Consider the following 15,564-nt stretch of genomic DNA (forward strand, 5'->3'; position numbering starts at 1 on the left):
GATTGGACTAATGTATCCGCAGGCGACCTAAGACTGTCCTATATATAAATTGCATGGACAGATGCCTTGACCAGTCTGCACCCAGCTACCTCCAGACCCTCATCTCTCCCTACACCCCCACTCGACCTCTCCGCTCCGCCTGCACTAGAAGACTAGCTCTACCACCGCTACGCTCCTCTGCCTCCAAAGCCCGCTCCTTCTCCACCCTTGCTCCGCAGTGGTGGAATGACCTTCCTACAGATGTCAGGACTGCCCAGTCCCTGACCACATTCCGGCGCCTCCTTAAGACTCACCTCTTCAAATAGCACCTGTAGAACTCCTCTGTTTGTATCCTGGGACACTATCACCCTTCATGTAAATGTGCTTTATTTTGCTCTTATCAGCCCCTATTTTACTGCATTTAATCCTGTACTTCAGAATACTGTAATCTGCCAAGTTTTTAACCTGTAGTACTTTGTATTTACTCACATCCTGATGTAACTATCACTATTTAATCATATCCTGATGTAACTATCACTTTTACCTGCTGTATTATTGAATTGTGGTTTGTCAAACTTGTACTTTACTTGAACAAAAGTTATTGTATTGCTTGCTCTTATTGGATTACTTGTATTGTAACGCTTGAAATGTTTTTGCTTACGATTGTAAGTCGCCCTGGATAAGGGCGTCTGCTAAGAAATAAATAATAATAATAATAATGGACCTCCGGAATGAAGCAACCGGAGGTGGATGGAAAGACTCAATATTGCAGCTACCGGGGCATGCAAGACTCCATATCGTAGATACCGGGCATGCAATTATATATATATATATATATATATATATATATATATATATATATATATATATATATATATATATATATATATATATATATATATATATATATATATATATTTTTTTATATATATATATATATATTATTGTTATTTTTTTTTTTTTTTTTTTTTTGGATGTTAGGAGTTAGGATGGTATTTACTCGCGCATAGTTTTGTATGTTATTTCCGAATTTCTCCTTTAACATGACTGAAGGGGACACTGTATTACTTAAAACGTGAATTAACGTATTAAAACGTGTTAACTGTGAGCAGGTACCTTGGGATTACACAACAAATTCAACCGCATTGATTGGACTAATGAATCCACAGGCGAGCTAAGACTCACCGTTTCAACGGTGTCAGTAGTGCTCAACAGAAAATAATGCATACAGAAAAATATTGTATACTGGCCATGGGCTTTGGTTTTCCCCAGCGCCGTAACTAAGCATTTAGCTACCGGGGCATGCAAATATATATATATATATATATATATATATATATATATATATATATATATATATATATATATATATATATAAATTGCATGGACCTCCGGATTGAAGCAACCGAAGGTGGATGGAAAGACTGAATATTGCAGCTACCGGGGCAAGCAAGACTCCATATTGTAGATACCGGGGCATGCAATTATATATATATATATATATATATATATATATATATATATATATATATATATATATATATATATATATATATATATATATATTATTGTTATTTTTTTTATTTTTTTTTTATTTTTTGGATGTTAGGAGTTAGGATGGTATTTACTCGCGCATAGTTTTGTATGTTATTTCCGAATTTCTCCTTTAACATGTCTGAAGGGGACACTGTATTACTTAAAACGTGAATTAACGTATTAAAACGTGTTAACTGTTAGCAGTTACCTTGGGATTACACACCAGGTTCAGACGCATTGATTGGACTAATATATCCGCAAGCGACCTAAGACTCACCGTTTCAACGGTGTCAGTAGTGCTCAACAGAAAATAATGCATACAGAAAAATATTGTATACTGGCCATGGGCTTTGGTTTTCCCCAGCGCCGTAACTAAGCATTTAGCTACCGGGGCATGCAAATATATATATATATATATATATATATATATATATATATATATATATATATATATATATATATATAAAAAATTGCATGGATCTCCGGAATGAAGCAACCGGAGGTGGATGGAAAGACTCTAAAAGTTATAAACTTTTAGAGTCATTCTAAAGACATTCTAAAAGTTATAAACAAAATAGGTGTATTTTTTCCTCCAATACCTCTCAGTTAATTATTATTATTTGTTTTGTTAATTCAATACAATCTAGGTAGCTATATATATAATTGTTTTTTTTTTTCTTTTTTTTTTTTTTTTTTGGATGTTAGGAGTTAGGATGGTATTTACTCGCGCATAGTTTTGTATGTTATTTCCGAATTTCTCCTTTAACATGTCTGAAGGGGACACTGTATTACTTAAAACGTGAATTAACGTATTTAAACGTGTTAACTGTGAGCAGTTACCTTGGGATTACACACTAGGTTCAGACGCATTGATTGGACTAATATATCCGCAGGCGACCTAAGACTCACCGTTTCAACGGTGTCAGTGGTGCTCAACAGAAAATAATGCATACAGAAAAAATATTGTATACTGGCCATGGGCTTTGGTTTTGCCCACCGCCGTAACTAAGCATTTAGCTACCGGGGCATGCAAATATATATATTTGTGGCACACCCGGTTTCTCAGAGACGTCGGATTCAGCGGCGAAGAGTTGCGTCGCACAGTGAAGAACTTATTTGAAGCAGCAGAGAGGAGCAGCAACTGGCTGTGGTTGAGACGGAAAGATTCTGGCTGGAGATCCCAAGCACAATAGAAAGAAAGAAATGCTGATGTACATGTAAGTAAGCTGGGCTGAGTTGAGTGGGGGACGGAGGGGGGTCATGCTGGGACGCCAGAATCACCGTCGAGCCCTCTTGAAGTGTCGTGGGCTAGTCGGCGAAACACTGAGGATGGAAGGTGCCCACTTGAAAACCCCAGAGATGTACCCTACTTAGCTCAATCCAGACGGTTGTCATGCTGATGCGCTGGGGAGGCCGCACTTTGGTTGATCCCCGGAGCCAGCATCGCAGCCGTCGTGTGTGCTGATGCGCCAGGGAGGCAAAATAAGCTGATCCCTGGAGCCAGCATTACACTTCAGCCATTAACACCAGACAGAAGGAAACGTAAATGGATGGAGACACATATGGATCACATTAGTTTACTGTAAAGCTACGTCTTAGTTGGTGCTTATCTTGGCGAGAGCCGAGTTCAAATCAGCATGAAGTTTTAACATCTACTCTTGTGTAATGGAAATCATATATATATATATATATATATATATATATATATATATATATATATATATATATATATATATATATATATATATATATATATATATATAAATTGCATGGACCTCCGGAATGAAGCAACCGGAGGTGGATGGAAAGACTCAATATTGCAGCTACCGGGGCATGCAAGTCTCCATATCGTAGATACCGGGGCATGCAATTATATATATATATATATATATATATATATATATATATATATATATATATATATATATATATATATATATATATGATGGAGAGGCATATTCCCATTCCCTTAATAGTTAGGATGGTATTTACTCGCGCATACACTCTAAATCTGGGGTTGATACTGTGGAGGAAGCTTTTAAGGTGCTTCGAAGAACCTTTTTACTAGGGTTCCATGAGGAACCTTACAAATAAGGATCTTTTAAGAACCTCAAGGTTCTACTTGGAACCTATTATGTTTATTTACAAACTTACATGCATAATATTATATATATATATATATATATATATATATATATATATATATATATATATATATATATATATATATATAATATGCGTGTCTGCATAATTTGTCTGGTTAAATAACATGCTAGGAATTACTGGTTTGCAAAATCAATAAAAACAAATAAATACTTTTTATAGAAACCCTTTATTACGGGTAGAGCAATAAAATAAATAAATACAGTATAGGAGTTATACTTTTAATTATAACACATAAATGCATACAAATAAAACAGTCTGTATATGTTTCATTACCCTTAGAATAACAAATACACAAATAAGTGAAAGGCTGACAACATTTCTTGACAGGTAGATATATAAGTATATTAATTATAACTAATCATAATATATTATCCATAATGTAATTAATTTAATTACAAACAAAACAAGCAAAAACCTAACTTTAGTCACAAGTATTTTATAAAACAAGTATTATAAAAAATATTAACACATTTATTTATTTTTATTTATTTATTTATTGCATTTATATAGCGCTTTTTATACAAAAGTATCGCAAAGCACTGTATAGTACATAGCAGGAAAAAAATCACAATCCGTTTGTATAGCAGGTCACACATATAACTGCTACACTCAGCCCATTTAAATACAGATTTAAACAGTATACACAATACAAAAGCACCAATTTTAAAGTTACATTAAAACCCACTAAGATAAGCGAGCCATTTTATAAAAGTGTGTTTTTAGTCTTGACTTGAAAACTGTAATGGACCCAGATTTCCTGATAAACGAAGGCTGAGCATTCCAGAAAAAAGCCCTGCCTCCCGTGTTGTTTTGTTGACCCTAGGAATAACCAGCAGCCCCACATCCTGTGATTTCAGAGTGTGGTTTGGAAGATACGGTGTCAGTAACTCCTGTAAATAATGAGGCGCTAATCCATTCAGGGCCTTATAAGTTAACAGCAAAATCACCATTTAAAAAAGTACATTACAATAATCAATTCTAGATGAAACAAAGACATGTATTATTCTCTCGGCATCAGATACAGAAATAATTAGAACATAAGAAGGTTGTTTCTTTTATTATTTATTTCTTATTTTTGTTTGTTGTTAGTAGCTTATTGATCCCAGAATCTCATCAAGCAGCTTCTTGAAGAATCCCAGGATGTCAGCTTCAACAACATTATTGGGGAGTTGGTCTAAGTTTGGCTATATTTCTCAAATGGTAAAAATATACTTTAGTAACTTCCCTAGTATGAGTCTAAAATGATAGATCAGACTCAAAGATTACCCTCAAACTCTTAATTTCGACTTTAAATTTTGATGAGAGACTGCAAGGGTCGTGCTCATGTAATCCTACATTTCCTTTTAGTTGGTTCTGTGAGCCCACTAGCATAACCTCTGTTTTATCTCAATTCAACATTAGGAGATTCTGTGACATCCAATGCTTGATGTCTGTAAGGCAAGTAGCTAATAACACCCAGGCAGAAGAATGTCCTTGCTTTAGGGACAGATAACAGGTGGTTATCATCAGCATAGCTGTATACAACTGTAAGTTGCCCTGGGTAAGGGTGTCTGCTCAAAAGAAAAAAAAAAATAGTAATCCCTGAGCCTGTGGTTATTATAGCAGAACCAACACCCTTATTGCTTTCCCGACCTGGCGCCTGACAAAAGAAAGTTTACTATTCCCACTATACTAGGTGGAGTTTTCTGATCTTTTTGGAGTACCCAAAATACATTTCTCAATATAATATTAGGCTGTTTTTTCTCTGTGGGTATTTGATATTGTACACAAAATACAAGGAAAAAAGAAGCCCAAATCTCTGGGTGAGGGCCTCAGGTTATTATTATTTGTTTATTTAGCAGACACCTTTATCCAAGGCTTACAGAGACTAGGGAGTGTGAACTATGCATCAGCTGCAGAGTCACTTACAATTATGTCTCACCCGAAAGACAGAGCACAAGGAGGTTAAGTGGCTTGCTCAAGGTCACACAATGAGTCAGTTTGCCGAGGTGGGATTTGAACCGTGGACTTCCTGGTTACGAACCCTTTTCTTTAACCACTGGACCACACAGCCTCCTCAGCAAGTAAATGTTGTCCATTCATTCTCAGACCAATTTTTGTATCAAGATGGAAGGGGTTTCCCCAGATAATGACACGTGTGGGAGTTGTAGGGTCCTTAAAAAATAAAAAATAAAAAAATAAAAAACAGAAAAATAAATCACTTACACTGTATTTTAAAAATAAAATGCTGACGCAGCATCTTACGTTATATTGTGATCATCTTTATTTGCATATTCCCATTCCCTTAATTCTTCAATTTCAACACCATCCCTCTCCCCTGATGTAATAATTTATAGCTGTTAGTTTTTAATACTTTTCATGTATTGTATTTGATGCCATGGGCTAGAAGAATTGGAGGTAATTCTATTTATAAATTCACTGTTTGGCAACAGCAGTTCAAAAAATATATATATATATATATTCCGAATGTTTTCGTTAGAGACAAAAATCCAAAGTTTTTAATACAGGTGATTTATTTATTTACTTATTTATTTATTTATTAATCATTTTCAGCAACTTTAAACAGCTTGTTCAGTGGTAACCACGCACTGGATACTGAAGTAAACTGCAGCTACGTTCCAGCATGAATGAGACACGGACAGTGCGCCACGTTCAACCTTGACCTCTGTACACCAGAAGCAGTTTAAAGTAGTTTTATGTACATTTAAAGCAACATTGTCTTTGTTCATGATGATATATGATAAGTGTATTAGTTTGGTTCTCAAACAAACAAACAAAAAAATCCTTGCATGTTTTTTGCCCCGCCCCAAGTGTAAAAACAAATATTCTCTGACAGCATATAGACAGTACGTGTTTTCCGCAGCAAACAGATTCTTACGGTCTCTGTTCATGATGACAAAGAGTTTAACTGAGTGCATTGTTTCGATATGTTTGATTGGTCTCGCAGCAGTATGGGTAAAAATAGACTGAATGGCCTTGCCCTGCTAATATGTGCGGACATGTCCCAGGAGGAAGTGTTACAGCGTTTCGATAGATCAGGCCATAGGAGGATTAGCAAACCCTGATTTAAAGTAAAGTCTTCTAAATCAGTTTTTAATTGTGGCATCATACAGTCTCAGCAGTCCGATCAGTCTTAGCATTAGTATCAGCAATCTTACCAGTCCCAGCAGTGTCAGCACCGGTCTTACCAGTTTCAGCACCAGTCTTACCAGTCCCAGCAGTAGCAGCACCAGTCCCAGCAGTGGCAGCACCAGTCTTACCAGTCCCAGCAGTGGCAGCACCAGTCTTACCAGTTCCAGCAGTAGAAGCACCACTCTTACCAGTCCCAGCAGTAGCAGCACCAGTCTTACCAGTCCCAGCAGCACCAGTCTTACCAGTTTCAGCAGTAGCAGCACCAGTCTTACCAGTCCCAGCAGTAGCAGAACCACTTACCAGTCCCAGCAGCACCAGTCTTACCAGTTCCAGCAGTAGCAGCACCAGTCTTACCAGTTCCAGCAGTAGCAGCACCAGTCTTACCAGTTCCAGCAGTAGGAGCACCAGTCTTACCAGTTCCAGCAGTAGCAGCACCAGTCCTGCCAGTCCCAGCAGTGTCAGCATCAGTTCCAGAAGTAGCAGCACCAGTCTTACCAGCTCCAGTTGTAGCATCAGTGTCATCAGTGTCAGCATTAACTTCAATAGCAGTGAACCAAACGCATGTCTCTCAATGAAGGTATAAACCCATCTACGTGTTCATATCTATAACTTCTATTCTTCTTGTCCTTTTAATATCACATATTTCTAACAGTGTGAATAGGGTAATTTTAGGAATTTGTTGTATCGCTTTGCAGTTTGCATTAATAGTCTCCAGGCTTTAAAATATGATAAATTTCACCTTCGTAACATGAACAGGATATGCACAGGGTTTTTTTTTTTTTTTTAGACAAAAATTTGATTTTTTCCTCAGTAAAAATCTATTCCTAGCTAAGCCCCAGGTAACATTAAACTGGTAAGATGGACCATGTCTAGGCAAAATGATCACATGCTTGACATGATAAAACAAGCCCCACCTTGCCCAGACTTAGAGCCAAAGGATTGTATGAACATGTGCCCATACTCACCTTGCCCAGTCAAGCAAAAGGATCAGCTGTTTAATATCATACAGCATAATGCATCTTGACCAAACAACATGGTCAATAAAGTCTGCTATGTGAGCCAATTAATATATATATATATATATATATATGTTTCTCTACAGCAGTTGAATTGACAGTAGAAAGTTATGTAAAATAGTTTTTTAAAGAAAACCTTTTTTTCATGAAAGAATATTTGTCTGTTAGTTAAAAGGACAGCTTGAAATTGTGTTTAGTTTTTCCTGAAGCTTACAGTACTCCCGAAAACATTTGTGGATCACTCACTTTTTTCCTTTGCACTTTAAGATATATGCTGTTTGTTGGCAACTGAAACTGCCCCTCCTCTAAAGTGATCAGATTGATTAGAGGTACAGTACTTGTGTCTCCCAATACCAATGCATCAAATTAACTTCATATGCAGAATTACATTGATTTTTTTCTATCATGTAATTGAAAAACCCTGTTAGAAATAATATGTAGTGCCTCTTTTTCTTATTAAATCTGTTTGTGTGTTTACGTCTTTGTCTACATGCCTGGTGACATACGAACAAAAAAATAGCTAAGCTTTTCTCGGCAGCCAAATGTTTATGTTTATAATGTTGTGTGCGAGCAGGAAGGCGTGGCCACTGGACTGCGTGTGTGCGTGCGCTTTGTGATTTGGGATTTGGTGTTTAATGTTATGTTAATGTTCTGTTGTTAGGCACACTGGACCTGCAAGGCGGTGTAGCCTACATCCTAGCCCGCGAAAGAACGCTTACTCAACTGTTCAAGTGATGCGCACCATTTCAGACGCTGTCATATATTGACACCGTAAACTACAATACTTAATGCTTTGTCACACAATTACCAGGAATTATTATTCAGTACTGTATTTTAAAGTTTTTATTTTTTTATTTTTTACAGTAGTACTAAAATAAAATTGTTTTCAGTTTGCATGAGTGACAAATTATATTAAACACCATGGTTTTAAAAGAACGTCGATAAAAAAGTCTCATTTAATCAAGAGAAAAAGATAGTAATTTGTGTTTTATTATTTTCGTACCAGAACCGCCCGAGAAATCGTAGCAGTGAAGCAAATCTTATGTTTACCTCATACTTAATACTCATGTATCCTAGAAATCGTCATTAAACAATAGACTTAATGAAACATTTTACGTCAGAAAGTTCCCAGAAGTATCATAAGTATTACCCTTTTCCTCTCTCAGTTCAGCCCAATTGATTATCGTCATCAAGTTTAGTAAAAAAAAAAAATTAAAAAAAATTACCTCAGAAATTCTATCATTGACCCCATCATTAACAAAAGCAAAATAACCTTTTTTTTATTTTACTCGTGGATGTTGTAGAGCTGTCTGTACGTCTTTAGTTTATATTTTTTCATTCATTCACACAAATAAAGATAATTAGCGTTATTAAAAGGTTTTACTCACCTGTCAGTGAAGAAAGCTCTCCCGCCTGTGAAGAAACGTTGAACACCTGCCTCGCGCTGTGGGTTGCGATGGCAGCTGATTGGTTGAGAGGGCAACCGCTGTTGCTGGAGCATTTCTTCGTCGACAGCGCTTTTTCTACTTTTAGTAGTTAAAAAATTTCAAACAGCCTTTTGCCAGCGATAGCATAATGTATTTATTTATGTATTTATTTATTTATTTATTTATTTATTTATGTTGTATTGTGTTGTGCAGGGGCATCTTGCCCTGAGGTTTTATTATTGTGTTGAACGTCGTATGGGTTTCTCCTACATATTTATCCAATTAAAGGTTCTGTTCAAGATGGATACAAATGGAAATAAACTACAATACACATGTTATACATACATATACTATTATAAATTCTAGTTAAATATTTGGAAGTAGCAGCACCAGTCTTACCAGCTCCAGTTGTAGCATCAGTGTCATCAGTGTCAGCATTAACTTCAATAGCAGTGAACCAAACGCATGTCTCTCAATGAAGGTATAAACCCATCTACGTGTTCATATCTATAACTTCTATTCTTCTTGTCCTTTTAATATCACATATTTCTAACAGTGTGAATAGGGTAATTTTAGGAATTTGTTGTATCGCTTTGCAGTTTGCATTAATAGTCTCCAGGCTTTAAAATATGATAAATTTCACCTTCGTAACATGAACAGGATATGCACAGGGTTTTGGGTTTTTTTTATATATATATATATATATATATGTTTCTCTACAGCAGTTGAATTGACAGTAGAAAGTTATGTAAAATAGTTTTTGAAAGAAAACCTTTTTTTTCATGAAAGAATATTTGTCTGTTAGTTAAAAGGACGGCTTGAAATTGTGTTTAGTTTTTCCTGAAGCTCACAGTACTCCCGAAAACATTTGTGGATCACTCACTTTTTTCCTTTGCACTTTAAGATATATGCTGTTTGTTGGCAACTGAAACTGCCCCTCCTCTAAAGTGATCAGATTGATTAGAGGTACAGTACTTGTGTCTCCCAATACCAATGCATCAAATTAACTTCATATGCAGAATTACATTGATTTTTTCTATCATGTAATTGAAAACCCCTGTTAGAAATAATATGTAGTGACTCTTTTTCTTATTAAATCTGTTTGTGTGTTTACGTCTTTGTCTACATGCCTGGAACGCTTACTCAACTGTTCAAGTGATGCGCACCTTTCAGACGCTGTCATATATTGACACCGTAAACTACAATACTTAATGCTTTGTCACACAATTACCAGGAATTATTATTCAGTACTGTATTTTAACGTTTTTTTGTTTTTTTTTACAGTAGTACTAAAATAAAATTGTTTTCAGTTTGCATGAGTGACAAATTATATTAAACACCATGGTTTTAAAAGAACGTCGTTAAAAAAAGTCTCATTTAGTCAAGAGAAAAAGATACAGTAATTTGTGTTTTATTATTTTCGTACCAGAACCGCCCGAGAAATCGTAGCAGAGAAGCAAATCATATATTTACCTCATACTTAATACTCATGTATCCTAGAAATCGTCATTAAACAATAGACTTAATGAAACATTTTACGTCAGAAAGTTCCCAGAAGTATCATAAGTATTACCTTTTTCCTCTCTCAGTTCAGGCCAATTGATTATCGTCATCAGGTTTAGTAAAAAAAAAAAAAAAAAAAAAAAAAAAAATTACCTCAGAAATTCTATCATTGACCCGCATCATTAACAAAAGCAAAATAACCTTTTTTATTTTAATCGTGGATGTTGTACAGCTGTCTGTACGTCTTTAGTTTATATTTTTTTCATTCATTCACACAAATAAAGATAATTAGCGTTATTAAAAGGTTTTACTCACCTCTCAGTGAAGAAAGCTCTACCGCCTGTGAAGAAACGTTGAACACCTGCCTCGCGCTGTGGGTTGCGATGGCAGCTGATTGGTTGAGAGGGCAACCGCTGTTGCTGGGGCATTTCTTCGTCGACAGCGCTTTTTCTACTTTTAGTAGTTAAAAATTTCAAACAGCCTTTTGCCAGCGATAGCATAATGTATGTATTTATTTATTTATTTATGTTGTATTGTGTTGTGCAGGGGAGTTTTCCCTTCTCGTCGGGTCAGGCAGCATCCTCTGGCTGCTGGAAGACGTAGAGAGGGAGACATGAGAAGAGCAAAGGATTAGATATAAACACTTTCCGCCGGGTCAGACAGCATCCTCCGACTGCTGGGTGACGTAAAAGTGAGAGAGAGAGCAAAGTTTAGACATATAACATACAACAAACTGACTCTCGCTCCCGACGGGTCAGGCAGCATCCTCTGGCTGCTGGGCGTTTAGTGGAGCAAGAGACAGGAAGGGGACGAACAGGACAAAAGGACAGATCCTTCGCAACTCAGTGCAGCATCCTCAGGCAGCTAAGCTGGCAGCTGGGCGGCGTGTAGAGCTTAGGAAAAAGTGTCTCGTGTCCGTTTAGGAGAGACGAAAACAGAGACCCCCCCCCCCCCGGTCGGGGCCCGCTCGGCAGGTGGAGGCACGGCCTACTGCATGAGGGGGCTGAAATGGTCCTGGACCTGAAATAGAAGAGAGGAGATGGGACAGCAAGGTTGAGGCCTGGAAGGCTTAGCGCATAAGCAGCAGAAGAATAGGATGTGGCCGGGGGTCCCCTCAGGCCGGCGAGGAACAGCCGGGCGGCAGTGGTTGAGACGAGAGGCCGACCCGGACAGCCGGGGGAGTGAGACTCACTTCCCCCCCTGAGGGAGCCCTGTGCGGACAGTGCGATATGGAAAGGAGCAGAGGTGGGGAGGAGGAGGAACAAAAAAGAGGTATGACACAGGCCCGGTTTTTGGGATGGAACCGCATAACAGTCTCGCGTTTTGATTGGTCCATGTCTGTCACATGAATATGTCGTCACACGAGTGGAAAAGCGTGCAGGCATTTTTAACATTGTGATCAGATAGAGTGATCTGCTTTCCACAACCTTACCATTAAAATATAATGTGGTATTACACTGTACTGATATTACAAACTATGAGGAATTACTTTATATAAATTATCATAATTGGCTTTCTGTGGTGGTGTACTTTTTTCTTTCAAGTAGCATATATCGATAATCGTTTTTGCGATATATTTTAATATAAAACATATACGCTATTGCAGTTTTGTTACAGAATACATTAGTTTATCTCTAATGTAATCACAGTTTTACATATAGACTGCCCCTGTTTTCATTTACGTCGCAAATTCTGGGCTGCTTTGCTTTTCAGATAATGTCCCAAATTCTGGGCCGATTTGGTTTGCAGATAACGTCCCAAATTCTGGGCCGCTTTGGTTTTTAGATAACGTCCCAAATTCTGGTCCGCTTTGGTTTTTAGATAACGTCCCAAATTCTGGGCCGCTTTGATAACATCCCAATTTCTGGGCTGCTCTGGTTTTCAGATAACGTTCCGAATTCTGCATTTTCGAATTCAGGCCAGTTTTTGAGCTATTCTGCTTAGCTGACAGCCGAGTTTCTAAGTCATGCATGCACAGTTTACCATAAACTGGACAGTTAACTCATTTAAGAGTACATGAATCAAAGTTAATGTATTTTTTACTCTCCTCAGAAAACATTTAGGAACATGGTATACCAAAAAAAAAAAAAAAGGTCATCTCATTTCCTTATGTAATGTCCATCAATATATAGTGAGGCATAGGGGTTTATCAGAACTTCTGGGTTTAAGAGACCAGTGACCTTCAACAACTTCAAATAAATCCTATTGTATTGTATTAGTCAGCATTTCCCTTATCTATTCCTGATCATTTATACTGTAGGTCAGGGGTTTTCAACCTTTTTTTGAAACTGTAGCCCTTCTATCTGGAGGTTTCAGCTCGAGTACCCCTTTACAATTTTCGCTCAACTGAACGGTACCTCAGTTACAATAAAATGGAGAATAATCTGATGACCCCCCCCCCTGTTTATTTAATAAGTCTGGGTGACAAACTGCTGGTTTAGGACAGAACAACAAACAGTAAGCTTAATTCTTAAAACTTTTAACTACAAGTATTTGGATGCACAGAATTAAAAAGACAAGTATTAGGTTAGGAGCACACCTATTTTTTGTAACTTTGACGGCCTTTTGTAAAAGTTTGAAGACCTTTTGATACCCAGCATACACTGCAATACCCAGCAAAGTTATACACTGATATTCTGATAGCACAGCAATTCAAATGAAGTTTGTAATTGGTTGTGTTCCTCAAATACACAATAAAAAGTTATATTTATAGGGTATACAGTTATACAGCGATACAGTGGTTTCGGACATCTAAGAACAGGTACTGCGAGCATCTGGATTCATACACTGTAGCCTCCTGGGACATTCACAGCTTGTTTGACACCCTCTTGTAGTTGCCCGTTTCTGCATATAAAGCAAAATGCTGTTTGTCAATCTCTCTTTTTTCTTATAAATCAGTCTTTGCAAGAATCATTCCAAAAACACTTGAATCAGTTAGGCACTACAGGCCTTTAAATTGCAGTACCAATTTGCAAGTTGCTAAGTGGTTGCGTTCCTCAAATTTGCAGTGCAAAGTGATATCTTAAAGAATAGGGTATGTAGTGCTTTTTTTCGCCTCCCCTTGCTTTTGGTGCAAAACTGTGCTCTGATACACTCAGGCTGATACTGTGATCACAAAACACTTGGAATGGACTTAAATTGGTGCTTCTGTACTCTTTTTAGATGCACAACAATCTTAGCTAAAGAAAATGGGTTCCTTCGAGTTCGTAAGACCCACGACCGCCATTAGCTGAGCCTTACCCCGATGGTGTTTTTATAATGGGATTTGCCATAGGGAAGGGGGTGGTCTCTTATCGTACCCGTATCTCCACGACCCCTGGGCCAACAAACTCAGAAGGACATTCTTTGCATACACAAGAGTCTTAGCTAAAGAAAGACATCAGCCACGGGTTCAAACGCCACCCCACCGCCAGATGGTGGCCGTTGCCCCAAAGGGGTTTTATAATGGGATTTCCCATAGACATTTTTCAGGGTGCTGTATCTTGGGTTCCGGGGGTCCCCAAGACTTGAAAATCGGTATGGAGGTCCACCTCGGGGCCCCTGTCGATCCCTCCAAGCAACGTGTCCCCAGCTAGAAAGGACACCAGTTTAGACTTTTTTTGCCAACCTGGAGCTCAAAAGCTATTGGAAATGTGAAAATTTGTTGAAAATGTAGCATTTGAAAACGGGTGGCTCCCTGTGAAAGAGGGCCCCCAGACATGACCCTAGGAAGTTCAACCCGGTTTCTAGGCCCCGGGGTCATGGAGATATGACCCCGAAAAGGGTAGTTTTTGGACATTTTTGACAGGGCGTATCTCGGGTTCTGTGGGGGTTAGGAACTTGATTTTTTTTTTTGCGTTGGGGCCCCATGGGGCCCCGCACAAGGAGTCACTATTTTTATGGTTCAAATGCCAGGACGGCTTGGCAAAGTGAATTTTTTCGTCATGACATGAGTTTTTGGGTGAACCACCACACCTTTTTAGGGGGTGGTTTGGGGTGCTCCCCTGAGTCTATATCACTTTGAATGGTGGTTCTACGTGCTCGGGTTCGAGAGATATGCCTGAAAATGTGTTTTATAACACTGCCATAGACATGAATGGGGCTGAATACCCGAAAATATATTTTGCAAAGAATTGCTAAGGTGGGTGTATGCGTGCAGGGGTTGTATGGTGGGTGTATGCGTGCAGGGGTTGCATAGTGGTGTGTGCGTGCAGGGGTTGCATGGTGGGTGTATGCATGCAGGGGTTGCATGGTGGGTGTATGCGTGCAGGGGTTGCATGGTGGTGTGTGCGTGCAGGGGTTGCATGGTGGGTGTATGCGTGCAGGGGTTGTATGGTGGGTGTATGCGTGCAGGGGTTGCATAGTGGTGTGTGCGTGCAGGGGTTGCATGGTGGGTGTATGCATGCAGGGGTTGCATGGTGGGTGTATGCGTGCAGGGGTTGCATGGTGGTGTGTGCGTGCAGGGGTTGCATGGTGGGTGTATGCGTGCAGGGGTTGTATGGTGGGTGTATGCGTGCAGGGGTTGCATGGTGGTGTGTGCGTGCAGGGGTTGCATGGTGGGTGTATGCATGCAGGGGTTGCATGGTGGGTGTATGCGTGCAGGGGTTGCATGGTGGTGTGTGCGTGCAGGGGTTGCATGGTGGGTGTATGCGTGCAGGGGTTGCATGGTTGGTGTATGCATGCAGGGGTTGCATGGTGGTACACGTGTGTGGAGGGGAATTGGAGTTCAGGTTTTGCTCACAAGAGGGGCGGGGAAAAGACTGGGAAGGGTAGGGTAAAAGAAAAATTACTACAAGCATTTATTTTCACTTTCGACTCCCAGTCTC

The sequence above is a fragment of the Acipenser ruthenus genome, chromosome 8, assembly GCF_902713425.1.
Source record: "Acipenser ruthenus chromosome 8, fAciRut3.2 maternal haplotype, whole genome shotgun sequence".
Taxonomy (NCBI): domain Eukaryota; kingdom Metazoa; phylum Chordata; class Actinopteri; order Acipenseriformes; family Acipenseridae; genus Acipenser; species Acipenser ruthenus.